At 39.3% G+C, this 16,984-nt stretch overlaps 1 protein-coding gene across 2 annotated transcripts in view; it reads right to left on the minus strand.

Annotated features, from left to right (window-relative positions):
- The window catches only part of camkvb (CaM kinase-like vesicle-associated b), a 31,572-nt gene extending 22,366 nt beyond the window's left edge, over nucleotides 1-9,206 (minus strand). The window contains exon 1 of one of the 2 annotated variants that reach the window (XM_064305741.1): nucleotides 8,930-9,206. The gene's annotated coding sequence lies outside the window, so the exon portion shown is untranslated. The remainder of the gene's footprint in view (nucleotides 1-8,929) is intronic. The other variant, XM_064305740.1, reaches the window with a different exon arrangement.
- Between the last annotated feature and the right edge of the window lie 7,778 nt (nucleotides 9,207-16,984).

A 16,984-nucleotide genomic window follows, 5' to 3' on the forward strand; every position in this document is an offset into this window, starting at 1 on the left:
GTTTATTATACCATGAAGAACACTCCAGAACAGAGTTCCAGAAAACAAAGCCTATCAGGGAATATTAGGATGCAGATGGAGAACATCGTAGAACATTTTGGAAGGTTCAGCAGCATTTTATAAACCCTGGGGAGGGGGGGATGTGCTTGATCTTCTACATATACTTTATGAATTGAGCTGACCATAGTGTTCTGATGTATGTGTTTTTTTGTTGTTGTTGTTGCCTCGGTTACCAAGAATTTCATCCGTGTCTGTGTACAGTAGGCTTCCTGATGAATGCCTGATGAATCTGCCTCACATGGAAAAGGGGGGTGGGGAGGACAAGATGCGTTGTTGTGATGCGCAGGGGCTAAATTTAGGAGCCACCTAGTCTCACGATCACCAAACAGGGTTAGCAACAGCATGTATCAGTACTCCATGCATGGTCAGCAATGATGTCATTGACAGAATGAGGAAAAGGAAGAACAGTCCAGCAATAAATACAAAAATGGCCATACTGAAAACAGTACACTGATAGCAATCAGCAAGAGATGTTTACATCACAGGCTTATGTGCTACCTGTACCACTGTCAAGAATTTCCATCCATCTTTGTGTTGGTAAAAACTGCACTAATAATAATAATAATAATAATAATAATAATAATAATAATACTTTTTTTTTCTTGACTTGCTTCACAGAATTTAGCCAGCTGGGGGCAAAGACTGCCAGTTAACACTTGCATTTCAGGATAAATGCTCAATTTCTTTTGAGTTCCTGCCAGTTTAAACATTTCTATTTATGTAGGTCCACACATTGTTTTTGTTATAGTAACTATAATTGTAATAAAATTACAGGACTCACAGTCAATAGAGTGGAAAACACCTTAATCAAAATGGGATAAAATCCAACTCCCCCTGGTAAGACCTTTGGACCCATGCCCACAGTGCAGACTGCAGACCTTGTTCATTCAATTTAGCAAACAGAGCTTTGGAGCGCTCCTTAGCAACATATGTGAAAGCATTCAAACTTGCAATGAGATTAGGGCTCCTGCGGTTCTGCGTATTGACTCACCTAAACCCACCTGTTAATAAAATCTGAAAATCACAGGTGACAAGTTAATGCGATGGTACAAAACAGCCTTTAGAGCTAACAAATTATGTGCACTTAGGAGAAAGGCTCACTGAATAACTTGTTATTGAATGTTTCAAATCCATTGGATTAGCATCCTCTATCACTGGGCTGCTACTGCTGAGTTTTATCACACAGTAAGCAGAATTACCACCTAGTGATTTCCTCAATGAGTCTTAGAGACCCAGCCAAAAGAATGATGATTACATCATACACCTTCACTCCCAAATAACTGCACACAGTGATGTACCATACTCCATTCTTGTCAAATCATTATGAGAGAAGCATTGGACTCCCATGCCAATTTCAGTCTTAATTCTTGTTAAGCAGGTTTTTTAGTACGTGTTGCTAGGTGGTGACAAATATCTGGAGCAGCAGGGCCACTCGGTTGTACTTGTGTTGGAATGTTAAAGTTTCTTGAATCTGTAGGACCTGTGCTGATTTTTGTCTTCTGTGTTTTGTTTTTTGTTTGTTTGTCTTGTTTTTTTTGGCAAAAACCTCGTTTTGGTCTTCCCCCCCACCCCCCTAAATGCATAGCTAGTTAGTCAATGAAATCTGTACTACCATACTGACACTCGCGCGAGAAAGCTCACACTGATAAATAATTTAAACCTAAATGTAATTCTTCTACCTTTTGAAAGAAGACAATGACTGAGAGAAAAACATAAAATGTGCATGCTGCTAGTATTGTTCATTATTTATTCCCCATGCATGCCTCCCCATACATATATACATGGGTTCCAGCAATGTAGCTAATAATTTTGATGACGTTAATGCATTAAGAACAAATCCTATTATCCATCCCCCTGGAGTCCAGTTCCTCAGATGATAATAGTGCTGTCTCTCTGCATTCTAGCAGGGCTATAACTGAACTGTCCCTGTGGACCTAGAGCTGTCTCTTCTCTGGAGAGCCTGTGCTCTTTGAGATGAAGATCAGCTGCAGGCTGAACACAAGGCTGCTTCGCAGGAACCAAGAGCATCTCCTACTTTAGACAGACCACGTGAGGCTCCCCCGCCCCTTTAAAAGGTAGGCCTGTCCACAGTTAGCCCGGCGGTAGCGCTAGGTGAGAACAAAGCCAGTGGTTCTGGAGTCAAATTATGTTAGTACTCAGCATTTTTTCCTCATAGGCTCTTTCTGTGGGGCAGCTGGGCTTGCTCTGCCCTCCCTCTGGGGAACTGTGGTGAAGGAGCTGATAAGAACATACCCACTTTCACCCTCCTTACACAACTGACTCTCAAAGATGAAAATGTCGATGGTGGCAGCATGAATCAACTGGAAGTGAAATATTAATCAATTTCTATTAAAAATTCCCCTTTAAAACAGCTATTTGTAGACGCTATCAGTTGGAGAGTCTCTTTGAAGCTGGCTGGTGCCACGTGTAACCCTTTCGGTGAAGATGAATTGGAGGACTGCCTCAAGGGATATTCTCTTTATACAGGCCTGCAAATCCCTCGTTGCTCTTCTCTTTCTCTTTTCCCAATAGTCATTTAATTCCATCGGCATCTAAGAGTGACCACTCAGTGAGAGGTCAAAGGTTGTTTGGTGTCAGACATTTTCATCAGCATGACACAGTATCTGTTCATGGATATGTGGGTTGTGTTTCAGCTTGCCACCAAACACTAAGGTGCACTTCTTTTTTACATTGCTAATGGTTATTAATTATCAGGGCTGATTCAACACCCCTATCTATTCATTCACACGTCAATTAAATTATTCACTCTACATCTGTTGGCTTCCTTAAACAAACAAGCACGAAACCGTCCAGACCCACGGCGCACCTGTACAAAGTGTCATAAGTAAAACTTGGATAACTTCATAGCTAGCTAACTATGGCATGTCCTCACCTCTGTAACGTTATTTGTTGTCCTCCATGTGTCCATACATCTGTATCGGTGGTATGCGCTAACTAGGTTAATTAAAGTAGGCAAAACGCTAACATGTTAGGGTTAGCTAAAGTAACGTTAGGCGATAAAGCTGTGCTTAAAAATCTTATGCCGTTCAAAGTGGTGATTTTAGGAGATGCACCTGCGCATGCATCCTACCAAACGTCCTTCTCAGGTCATCCATGAGTGAGTGAATGAGTGAGTGACCACAATTTGTCACGCATAGCCCACGGCGGCAGGCAGTCCTGCGCGCCGTGGGAGAAACAGAATTCAGGAAGCCACCAGCTGAAGGAAAACACCACAAACTTCAGTAATAAAGTGCTTTTTATGCTCCAAGGATCCCTCTGGAAGATTACTGACAAGTATATTCAGAAAAGAGCATCTGCAATTTAAGAGCATGGTTAATATTGGGTGTTTGATTACTTGTGTAAAAAAATAAAATAATAAATCTTGTTATTTTTTTTTTTTAGTCTTGCACTTACGTGTGAAAAGAGGGAAAATTGAGTATTGTGGAAACAGCTGTTTGATATTCTTTTTTTCTCCAGGAAATCAAAACAACAAAGAACAAACAAATTATTTGCAACAAAAGGCGTTTATCAAGCATGCACAAATTTGCAAGCATGCGCACACACAGGCACGTAACATCACATTACAACAATAATACAGCACTGTGTAGGGTCAGTCATTCATCCTCCAACCTTCCATTCCACAGCAAGGCTCTTAGTACATATACATATGCAAACCATACTGAGGGTGATGCGTATAATCTGTAATGTACAAGCCTGCATAATGTTTTCCAGTGACATTTGCAGACACATCAAAAAAAAAAAAAAACATTTAGAGGCTGGCCTTGTCAGTATCATTATTGTGTGCAGCAGGGCATATCTGCATTTAACCTACAGGCTTTTTGCCCTGAGATGGCCGCATAGTTACTGGTCCAGGCTTGCATCAAGAATGAGCAACACTGATGTAGCCATGAAAATGCACACGTCATTAAGCACTATGTAGCAGACCGTATGTGCCTTGTTCAAAGAAGAATGCAAACGGTTGACCCTATACGCTGCACCGCTTTTTACGGTATTGACAAAAAGTGACTATGACATGTTACAATTTATCCTCCACATTTTTTCTGTTTTATGTTATTACTGCTTCTTTGTTTTCCCCTAAAGAGGCAGTGGGGCATGCCTGTTGCTGCCAGTGGTTCCCTTTCACCTTCGTAAATAAACAGTTCCTCCAAAGGGTGCAAATGCTATAGGGGAATTATTCACACCCATTTTCATCCGTTTAAGGACAATGTTGGGACTTGCCAACAACTCCCATGTGACCAAAATCCTGTTATAAATGGAGACAGCACAAAAATAGACCTTCTCAATCAACCCAATCCCAAAAATGAATTTCTGAACTGCTGTCTTCCTCTGACACCTATCCTATTAACCATCCCCTTTACAATCTCTTGAGAGATCACTCTTAGATGAACCTCATGCAAATTCCACATTCCTCTTTGAAGCACAGGGAGCCATGCTAGCCAGAGATAACGCACGGCTTTTTTCAGCTGATGATTGCAATGCAGCAAAATTCAATCCCAAACATAATGATGGGGTCCCTTTATCTGAACAACAGTGTTACCAACTGGTTCTGCAGTCATGTTGAACCAGTTCATTGCATGTCAAGAATTAAAAAAAAGCTCTGTCGGGGGAGGTCGGACTGACATTAGAGAGGCCATTATGCTTAATTCTGGACAGCAGTCTCATCATTGAGAGGGAATGGCGTACAGCAATAAACTGACCATAGAATCGGAACTATAGACATGCTCTCATAATGAAGGTGTAAATCACTGGAAGAGCACATTTAGACAGGCTCTGCTAAGTCTCAAAAAAACAATCAAAAATACCCTCTGGGTGTTTTCAGCAGCCAAACCAAATAACCCTCTTTTTTTCTCCACTCTGCCACTTACTGTACATCAATATATTGACAGTTCTGTAAGAATAATAAAAAGAAATAAAAGAAAGAAAAACAAAGATTTATATAAATATATATTGCTGTTAATGGATATAGAGCAAAGTAATACTCGTTAAGGCAGCCATATAGACAAGAATAATTGACAGATCTTTCAACACTCTGCCTTTTGCAGGGATTCTGTATTGTAGACTTCAAATGTGAACTAAACGTTACAGGCCAGTTCAGTACAGAAAAACAAAATGATCCCATAGCCTGGCACCCCATAAGATTGTGGATTCACAGTGATAGTCAACACCAGGCTGTTTCATTGGGGAGGTATTATTATTACTATCAGTAGTTGTATTAGTAGTAACAGCAGCAGAAGCCGCAGAATAAGAAACTGGCATACCAGTGGGAGAGTATATTGAGAACATAGAATGCATTCAGATGTTTTACTGTAGCATACATAAGTTGAGCTATTGTGAGTGTGTGTGGCTCTGGGTCAGCCACAGCACTGATCTCCAAACAGGTCTTGGCAAACGTGCTGTGTGAGTATTGACAGACTGAACTGTGGCGTACCTTCTGCAATGACACAGACCCCAAGCCAATACATTAAAGTGCAAGCCAGCTCATACCCTGCCACACTCTGTCATAATTCATCATGCAATTTTGTAGAAGACTCTGCACAACCAATCATGGCTATTCCGTGCTGTTATATTATCTTCAAGGTGCTGGCAGCGTCTATGTTCTCTGACAATATGGTGTTCATCACTGGGTGAGTTCCTGGTGGCAGGTTACCTTGCCACCAGGACCTGAGTGAAGGCATCTTTTTGAGTTCACCAATGATCAGACCCTTTATGTTCTGATCAATATGTTAAATAGGGAAAAAAGGTAAGCTGAACCATGTGACCTCACCAGAAAATTGAGATTTTGTACAGTGGAGGTAGAGATGCTGCTGTTCATCACAAACACACACACGCACACACACACACACACACACCCATGCATTCACTCATGAACACACAGTCCTTGCCTATATCTTATATAAAGAAAATAATCAGACACACCAAAATTTTGAATAAATTATAACATTATGTAGTTAAATAAAAATGTGTTACAGTAAGCAATGATGAATGTTGAATCCTTACTGAAGTCTAACTTCTAACTAAAGTCTAACTAAATAAAAATAAATATGAAAAAACATGTTTGTCTTTACAGAGACCACAATCAAAACCTTTTCCACATCCAGTCAGTATAATGTAACTAACATATTGGTTTGAAAATATTATTTTCACACATAGACAGGTATTTCTGTACCTTCCACAGTAAATCACTTAAATACCAATGTAGTCTCACAGAGATATGAAGACCTCCAAAGTTTCATTAAAGGCAAAAAAGGAGCAAAAACTGTTTAAATGAAATAATCAATGGACTACATTATCCAGTGCAACCAAGGGTGCACAGATGACCTGAACTGTAACCTGACTATAGAGCATTGCAGTTCACGGAAATTATGTAACAGGCTACATAAATACATCTTTCTAGAAAATTTGAAAATAAATGCCAGGATATTCTGTGAAGTCTACATGTGCACATAATCTATCAACTGTCCATAAACCAGTCACACCTAATTATAAATGATAATACATTTTATGTGCTGTGCAGTGATGAGCAGAATAAAACAGGTAGTGTTGAAAACACATGACATAATTAAGGACAATACAATACATCAAAGACACCACACACAAATTCAGGCAAAGGCCAATGCACTCAGTGTGCAACAATTCTGGCTGTAAACGGAATGAAAAATGTAGCGGTGAAGAGCCACACAGTAAAAAATAAATAAATAATCTATGTTTTCAAAGGTACAAAATGTTAGCGTCAATTAGCTTTCCTCTTTACGTGACCTTCAACAGGAACTGAGGAATCTGTCATCATTGTCAACATTGGGGAAAGAATAATGGTATGGGATTTTATTTGGCAAATGTTGCCAGAGGAAAATGCTGTCATTGAAAGAAGCAACTGGCTTAATGTTTCACTCATACAACACTGTTCAGCTACATCACAGACATGACAGTCAAACATAAACTGACAGGGACTGAGCGATCGCGATCGGTCATTGCTCATTATTTCCCACCTATTCATCATGAAGATTATAGCTAACAACAATGTATCTGACAAGCTGCACGAAACATTTCATTTTTTTCAAGGGAAACGTGCTAACCTGTTTACCTTTATCACAACAAGCCCCAAACTCTGAGTGATAACATCACTATTGGTGCGTTCTCGGCTCTACAAAATCATTTTTTAAAAACTCGTAGAATTTCATTCGGAAACTTACATAGAAAAAGTTAACTTTAATGTAAGAAGACAGCCTGTTGCCAGCTGATAGTTTGACAGCTCTGCTCGGCGTGTGGACGAAGAAACAGGAACATCCAGTCATGCTGTTAATATTCGGCTTTTATCATTTCGAAGCGCTGGGGGGAAATTGGAGAATTAAGTGCTTGAAATATGAGTGTCATAGAGACGCATTCGCACGTCCCTCTTGCTACCAGTTTTGCTCTTGAACAAGGCTAACCATGGAACACCATGAGCCGATTCAAAAAGTCTTGTTAAATAAGTAATCCCATTACACGTCAAAAATGTTTGAAATAATACGCCATGAATAACGTGCAATTTCAACCCATATGGGTATGCTATTGTATAGAGTAAGATGCTGCGGTGTACCACATGGTAGGGTTTACCAGGGCACAATAATGCAATGAATGTTACTGTTCTGAATTTAAACAGATTTAACCCGATTTCCCTACCAGAATGGCCAAAGCCAGAACAGTGGCCTACTGAGAAATGCTGTGGTGTGTTGTTGTGATTAACAATCGTGTATAGTAATAAGATAAACAAGTGTTGTTCAGCATAACCTTACAGCAACCTTGTAAAAATGTTTTCAAGTGTTCAACTGTGTTATTAAAAAAAATTAAAAAATAAAAAACACGGTTTGGATACCAATGTAATTGAAGACTTTTGACGTGGGATAGGCTGTTGCGGCATCAGTCTCCTGTAAAATAACTCAGATTTGAGCTACGGATATACGCAGCACTTTACTCCTGCATGCAAAGACCCAATGAACACTAATATGAACTTGTAGACATTTGTTCGGAATGGCGACTGTAATCACGCAAGATGTGTTATAATTGCCAAGGCTGTCTGCACTACCCTCTTCCTGTTTTCTTAGAAGTTTTTTGGTATTATAAAACTTGAACGTGCAGTTATTTCAACTCGGGGAAAAAACGAATACAGCGCACTCAGGAGAAAAAAAAAGCACTAGGTGCAAACTTTGTAGTCGTGCATATACCTTTAAAGGCGCATTTCATAAATTGATCAACGCAATGGCGTGCGTTAATGGTAAAGCCAATCAATTTTTACATAAGTAATGCATTTAACTAAAAATAACCTAAATTTAGAATAAGAGTCCTCGCGTGTTTACTCAAACAGCAGTGTTGTTAAGTGCGTTGCTTACCATTCAAAAATAGTAAAGGTATCCCTATTATGATAAAGTAGCCTATAAATGCTGAGCAGTCCGTAAAATTACGTTGATGCCAGCGTAACACAACTCAATGTTCTCTTCTGCAATATTACGTAGTACAGTACACTGTAACTACGGATGTGCTGGCACATCTTTCTCAATTCCTGCACACGTTCAAACAGCTGTTTCGCTCACCGAAAGACACGTGAGACGGGCAATATAATCGATTAATAAGTTAAGTAACTTTAAAAAAAGAACAAATAACAAGGAAATTCTACTTTATAGATTTGATGAAGCTATATCGTGAAATCCAGCAGTAATTTAGAGGAGTCCAAGGAAACTAGCACGTGGAAAGCGCTATTTCTCGCAATTATTTTACCTTGTTTGCTGCACGATAGAACGAGTACAAATTAGTCATTGTAGTTCGCCAAGTCACTACTCATAAGATATGAACAGAACTCGTTGTGTTCACTTACCTAAAAAACCAACAATTCCTATGCAAATGTTTCAGTTCCACTGTCGTTTCCCTTTCCAGTCCTCTTCGCACAAAGTGTCCGACAGACCGCTCTGATGATGTTCTCCAGCTACTTTAAAAATATATATATTTTTTTTTTCTTTTTTTTTTTGCAGAGTACTGTTCTTCCTAAAAAGTCAGGGAGTATATCCTAGCGCTTCTGTTACATTCGCTGCGCGCTTCAGGTCTTGCATTCGCTGTGGACTGAGGAGCGAAATGCACACTGCGATATGATTGAACAGCGCGCAGAGAGCGGGCTGAGAAAGGGGGAGTTAAGCGAGTTAATCTGACGAACACCGAGGGGTGGGGCTAGTTAAGATATTTCAATAGTATTGAATAATACAGTGCCGTGAAAAAGTTTTTGACCCCCCCCTGATTTCCTTTAGCATTGCATATTTGTTACACTGAATTGTTTCAGATAATTAGACAAAGGGAAACTGAGTAAATACTTATCCAGGAGTGTTTATAAGTCTTCTGACAGCTCTGCTGTGCACGTGTTTTTCAGCACAAATACAAGTATCTACGTGGATGCAATTATATTGTTTCTGTATAGAAAAGTAGCCTTTAGTAGAAATAGTAGTAGTAATAGTAGCAGAAGCAACAGTAGTGGTAGTAGTTGTGTAAAAAAAAAGCATCATCATCATTATCAACATAATCTCTATAAGAACAAATAATTTTAATTAAATGCTGCGTTTAGCCTAATGCTCTTGTAAATCCAAGGTGTAACTTAAGCACAGCAATGTAAATCCAGGTACAGAAAATATTTAATTTCAATGACAGGGGTTCTAGTAAATTGTTGTGAATGATTTTAACTTCCTGGCATGTGCATTTACCTGAATCTGGTATCCATATCACCAATACAGTAAAATGTACAGTGTTAATTCTACTCTAACAGAGTTTACAGGACCCATATAAACTCTGTAAGAGTTGATTTCACACTTACTGTGCAGAACAATCATTTTGGGTCAGATCTCATTAACAAGGTTAAGGATAGTTCTTGTGGTCCTATTCTTTCACATCAAAGACAAACTGTGGAATTGCAATCTTGAGCCTATTTAATGAAATATGAGGGTAGCATGGACAGCCTTTACAATCAGAACCCATTCGGTGTGGTTACAGACAAAAGTCTGTTCCCCATCCAGAGTAAACATGTTGACTTTTCATCATACACCAGAATGTACCATAAACCAGATGTGTTACTGATAAACAAATAACATGGTAAATGAAGACATTTTGCTCTTGCTGTGAAAAGGGAACTCCAGAATGTAACACTGAAAAGAGCCTGATTCCGATCAGATTAATGTAGCGGGGCTGGAATAGAGAACCGGGTTTTGCAGATGCAAGCCTGTGCATTGACTTCTAAATGAGTCCAGGGGTTTCTGCTGTCACTCTTATTGGAACTTTTCCTTGTGAAATGTGAACATAACCTGAATGGTAAGTGAGTCTATGTTCCTTTGCTTGGCCAAATATAAATAAAAATCACATTTTTTAACTCATGGGTACAGGCCTGGTAAAAGATTCCTCAGGAGAAATGACTTGTCAGTAAAACCCTGAAAAGTAAAATTTGATTCCAGTAGTTTAGAAGAGCAGTCTGTCTGTACTGCGGCAATTTTGTATTTCCTTGCAGGAGGTAAATATCAGTGAACAATACCAATGCACAGGGGATATGTTATTATGACATTATAAGAAAGGGGAAGCACATTGTTCAGGGAAATAGGAAATAGGAAGAATCTTGTAGTAAGCAAGAGGACAGGTAGTGAAGGTAGCCAACCTGGCTAGCTGACCATTCCTGATTGAGTACACTGCATCAAACAAGCACTAGGAGTTATTTACTGCGATGATCAATGATGAACATACAGGACTATATGTTTAACTGCATTCATAATGTAATAAGCAGACATACAGTTGATGGCCATTTCATTTCTGCCCAGTTTAATTGACTAAATAATCCCTCCCTCTTCACCTCAGCAGATGTGTAGTGGCTACTCTGCATCACCCAGGAGGGTGCTAAACATTGATAGGGGTTTAGCTCAGTTTACCTTCTATAACTGTACGTACTGCTTAGATGTTTTTCAAATGAAACCCAAATTATTATCATTATTATTGTTATTTTTATTAGTTGTGACTGTGTTTATTGTCGGCTGATGAATCCCTAGCCGTCTATGATGTCTGGGGCCGCTGAAAGAATATTGCTGTGCCCCCCCCCCCCCCCCCTTTTAAATTATTAAAACAAAAGTCAGTAAGGCTGAGGGACTGGGATTCAGTCCCCAAACAGGTGCTTCATAGATCAAAGTTTCTGGGCCAAGGTAAGAACAGGCATTAGCATTTCATTAGCTGCATTCGTACATCTGCATTCAGACAACATTTTAAACAAAGCAAGGATGCAGGACCTGCCATTATTTAAATTCACCTGACTGTTTTGAAGAACTTGAAAAATTCCCATCGTGTTGAAAAGAAGATTTACAAGTGAGATGGTGGTAAAGAGATTTAGGTGAGGAGAAAGTATTCAGTTTGCCACTGTCTAAACAGACCTTTTCAGTCATAAAATATTTATTCTGAATTTTGCCAGCAGGAAAATGTTTTTGAGATACAATAAGATTGCCCACACAATCTCTTGTGTTTGAATTTCTGTATGTGCCCTATGGAAAAAAGCTAGTTTTTACAAATATTGTATGTTTTTAAAATGAGATGATGCCTTTAAGTTAAGTTAGACTCCTTTCTACAGACTGTGTGAAGGACTCCTTGGACAAGTTGAGTTGACAAGAGATCTGATCACAAGATTGTACTGCCATAGTTCTCTCACAAAGCACAGCTCTTTCTACATTGATGTACATGCGTACATTTGAATTCTTGATGAAGCAAATCTGGTTACAGTGCTCAGTGGTACACCAGAAGTGCCTCTCCTTGAGAATCATTCCTCTACACTACTGATTTCTAAACCAAGTTCCCAGTTTGGGATACACATTTGGATTCACAGTATGGTCTGCCAGATTTTGTCATTTACCTGTCAGTTTTATGTACAGAATTAAGCGTTACTGAAATATTATGAATTATCTTTGCTATGCATTGGACTACATAGGCCGTGGTACATCTCCTCATATATTCAGCCTGTCTTGAGTAAGGCAGAGCAGGAACAACTGATTGATCCAATGACATCAATGATTGTTAATCAGGTGCAGTTATAGCCCCCTAATCCTGTAAAAGAGCCTGGAGGACTCTCAGCATCATGTTGATTACAGGCAAACTGCACTTGTCCTGCCAAAACAATTTATCAAGGCCGCTTAATCAAACATTCAGTATATGAGGTCAAGAGATGTTCCTTTTTCACAGCAAATTGAAGTCTGCATTGACTGGTTGCTTGTAAAAATAAAATAAAAAAACAGGAAAAAGATGGATTTGATTAAATTATTTTTGTTATCTTTATTATAGAGAGGGTGGGGCTTCATGTACCCACATTCCAAAACACTAATGAAGTGCAAAAGGAGCAATTGACAGGCACTGCTGAGTATAGACAAAGTAATAAATTAAAGTATTGACTGCATGTTGTAATGGACTGCCACCTGGTCCAGCGAGACAAGTGACTACCCCCTGAGGGACTAGAGAATTTGATAGGTCAGCAGCTGTCCTTCTATGACCCTGCTCTGGATCAATAGCAGGCACAGGACACAATAAGGCCCTCACACAGTACTGGGTTCATGTCTGAGCATGGTGACATCTTGACTTTCTGCCCCTCCAGTCCATCTTGGGCTCAGTTTTTCTCTCAGATCTCTGTTGCAGTGTGATTAGGATGCATACAGTTTCCTGAGAGCATGCAATTTAAGCAGTTCACATGTTAATTTAAATACTTTAAATGAGAAATGAAAATGAAAATTTAAACACTTTAAAATATAACCGTAGCTTGTGATTATGCATATAATGTTCATTTTTTAAAACTTAAAAATATGAGACCACATTAAACACCAGGGATGTGGCAGAATAGATTGTGTGGAATGCTTGATTTGATCTTCATTTGATGAAATTGTTATTATCCCCTTAAAATGGCAACAAAATGATCATTAGGCATCGGACATTAAAAAAAAATCTGATTTTGCTTTGTGTGTGTGTGTATTTTGTATTTGAAAAGATTTGTTAAAATAATAAGTTGCACCAATTTCAGAGTCAAGATAGATATTGAAAGCATGCAAATTCTGCTGAACTCTCTCTCTATGAGTTTGTGTGTATGTGTGTGTGTGTTTGCGTGTGTGTGTGTGTGTGTGTGTGTGTGTGTGTTTTACTTGGCACAATCATTGAGCAATGACCATACATTCCTTTATAGCTTTCTTGTGAAGTGCAAATGAGTCTATGGAGCACTCGTATAGATTTCTGTATTCTATTGGGATGGCAGGTATGCCATCCCACCAAGTTACGCCTTGGCGGGGGCATGCCCCATATCAGTTTATACAGTGCCATTTCTTATTTACTAAAGTGATTCAGGTTGTGTTCAATTGGTCAAGGGTTGTGACAGTAATGTCCCCTGGTGGGATCTGAGCAGAAAATGCGCTGGTTGCAAGGCGTCCTAATCACTTCTCTGCACTTGTTTCCCACGAGCCAGGTTAGTCTCATGTCACAGGCTGCTGGGGCACAGCTGTGATCAGACTCGCATCCCAAAGGATCTGTGCTTATTGAACATTCTCCGCTTGGGGGCAAATGTCCTATGGAGATTGCTATTGCTCTGACAGACTATCTTGTGGAACATTTTCCAGTGTCAGGAGACACAATACAGGGCTGGAGGGTAGAGGAAGCAATTGGCAGGTTTTGCATAAAATGCGAAATGCAGGTTTGAAAGGGATATTATTATTATTATTATTATTATTAATAATACATGCGACACAGTCAAACTGATGGTTACCTCCCCTACTACATTTAATATAAACCTCAACAAAATCATTCTCACAGATCTTTCAGAATGAGAGTTTTATGGAAAATATGTGTTGACATGCTGATTGTACTAAGAGTGCTAATACACAGACCAGCTGATGTTGATGAGGTCCTGGCCTGTTTTTAATTTTGATATATTGAGTTGAATATGTTAACTGTGTGACCTACAGGATCTCATATACTTTATAATTAGCTTGATATTAAAGAGCAAAATCTGGTGTTGATTGCAGCCTACTTAAATCAGTGACCTTTAATTATGTTCTTTAATTGAAATGGGAATTTATTAGAACAACTAGGATTGGCCAGAGATGAGAAATATCTCTCTCTCTCTCTCTCTCTCTCTCTCTCTCTCTCTCTCTCTCAATTTTGCTTCATGACTCACTGAATTATCTTTACCAGTGATGATCCCATGAATGATATGAATGTTTAAAGAATTACATGATTTTACATGAGTAGTTGTTTTAATGTGATAGGATATTTGGCACATTTATCTCATAATTATGGGTCTGTGATATTCTTCTGTGATTAAAAGAGTAAATAAAGAGAGAGAGTGAGAGAGAGAGAGAGAGAGAGAGAGAGAGAGCGAGCTTGAAAAAACCCCTTCAATAACTCACAGGTACCAGCCTACAAAGAGATACCTGTCACTTTGAGGGAGAGCTGCACAGAGGCAGCTGTGAAGAAAGTGTCATAAATTCGGTAAGTCAATTAAGTAAGTAACTCACAGGGTCCCTAATCGGACATGTACAAACGCAAAACCTTTTCATTCCCTTGCAAAAAATATAACTTTGAATAAGCATAGGATATCTGCACCATGTAGTCACTCACCAATACACTGGAGCCGTAGCAAGATACACAATTGTATCTATGCAGGCTACACATGGTAGAGGCATGTCCATGCCTGCTAACTATGATAGATACTGATTCGTATAGAGCCACACTACTGGCAGATTACTTGCAGCCTCCTTCTATGCAAAACTTTTAGCACAGAGGAAAGGTTTAAACACTATTTTGGAGTCAGATAACTGAGATAACATTAAATTAATCCCATTCCAGTAGCACCGGGTAAGACTACACGTGTTCCTTTGGCATTTAGATACTTTAGTGTATCTGAGGGGTTTCTCACAACATCTATAATTTGATTTACTGTGCATACTGTATATCCTGAACTACAATTTACTATTAATAAATACAATTGTTCCTGATTTTCATCGCAAACAGTTCATATATTAACTTTACTGCATCTGTCATGTGCATTTATCTGTATGTGAAGGGTAGTTGAATGCTAGCATAAGTTGCACATTTATAATTTCTCTGTCAGATTTCTCAGCAAGCACAATGCCGGTGTCATTTCTGGAGTATGAATTGGAGCAATGCGCCATTTGGGAGGTGCTGGGCCAGCTGTCAAGCTACCCCATGTTGTTTTGACAGTTTCTGAACAGTCCTTCGACATTTATGCATCTATTTGCTGTCATTCTGTATCTCCAGTTGAAAAACTGCTATAGAATCCCAAACTCCAAGTGCTTCAGCCTTCAGGCACAGTCACCTGTCATTGATCACACTGCTTACATCCCCAGGAACTATCTGGCTCTTTTTCGTCTAGAAAAATGATAATTTAATCAAGCGGGCACAAATGAAGAATGATACATTATTTATTTTCCCGTTTTTAATTATTCATGCTTGTTTCATTCCACAGGAACTTGCTTACTAAAACACCTGTGGACAGTTATGCATCTGCTATACTGTTTCTTTCAACTTTATAAAATATTCCAAAATATGTTCGAAGAATGAAAATTTCACAATAGTAACAGATGGCACAGTTGTTAAGAGCATGTGACAGGTAGCTACATAGGAAATGATGAAATAGAAAGGAAGAATAAAAAACAAATGAACAAACAACTCCTCAATGAAAGAACAGTTGTACAGGAGCACAGTGACTAAAATGCGATCGTGAGATTTGATAAGGGGGCATTGCATCAGTGAAAAGACAAAAACCCTGTCTTTAAACCAAACACGGAAACAAAGGGACGTTTCAGTTATGACATCTGACATAATTGGGGCAGCTCGTCTGCCTTGACATGGTTACCATGGAAATGGAGTTTGCCTCAGAGAGCACCAACTGCTTTGTGGGAGGTGTGAGGTTGTCACCAGGTATGCTGCACCCATCCTTCTCTTCACCCCAACCCATATCCTATACCATACCCTAATCAGAGTGCAAAGAGCCTTGCTGCAGAGATGCCTCACAAGATTACGGTGGAGTGATGGCAGACTCTGCCAAAAGAGAAATTATTCCGTTCCAATGCCAGACTTGTCCCAGAAGGCAAGAGGCCACAGTGGGGCGGTGCCAGAAGGGCCTTGTCCTGCTGGGAGCCGGATCCAAGGGAATAAACCCGGATCCAAGGCTCGACAGTCGCAGCCGAAGGAGGGGGTCCTGTGAGTGAGATGGGCCGTGAGGACCCCGCTATATGGCGGGGACCATCTGTGCCCCCTCAGGGGGGGGGCCAGGTCATGTGCTGAACAGCGATGAAAGGCCATGCTACCATCACTCATCGCTGCATGTTCCAAAACCCATTGCCCCCTGAACAGTCAAACACCATCTTCATTCTTTATTGCAAATAAAAAGTAAATTAATGGACTATTTTTCAGTTTGCTCTGGTGGTTATGAGGAAGTCATTTATAGACTACAGTCCTTGGCTTGGCTTGGGCCATAAGAGAAACCAAACTGTGCCCGATAGGTGTAGCACAGCCATTGCACCAATAGGATAATGTGGATATTTTATTTCTTGTCACATGAAGAAGTGTAATGGACTAATGATGACATGGAGACCTTATTCCCACATATATTAAGTATAATATTACATATATATATATTATATACATATAATATTTTGAATATTTGGCTTGGATTTTAAAAGCGGCTAGGAGATAAGGAAAATATAGCTTAATCTACAATTAGAAATACAATTAAATATATCTCTTGACACATAGTCTTTCAGAAAGACATGATTGGAATTTTGGATAATAGTACCTACATTATTTGAAGAAGGTCACTACTAAGTGAATAGCAATCACAGGCTCTTCCTGATACATTTTAAAATGTTAT

This window comes from Anguilla rostrata, chromosome 13 (assembly GCF_018555375.3).
Source record: "Anguilla rostrata isolate EN2019 chromosome 13, ASM1855537v3, whole genome shotgun sequence".
In the NCBI taxonomy this organism is placed as follows: Eukaryota; Metazoa; Chordata; class Actinopteri; order Anguilliformes; family Anguillidae; genus Anguilla; species Anguilla rostrata.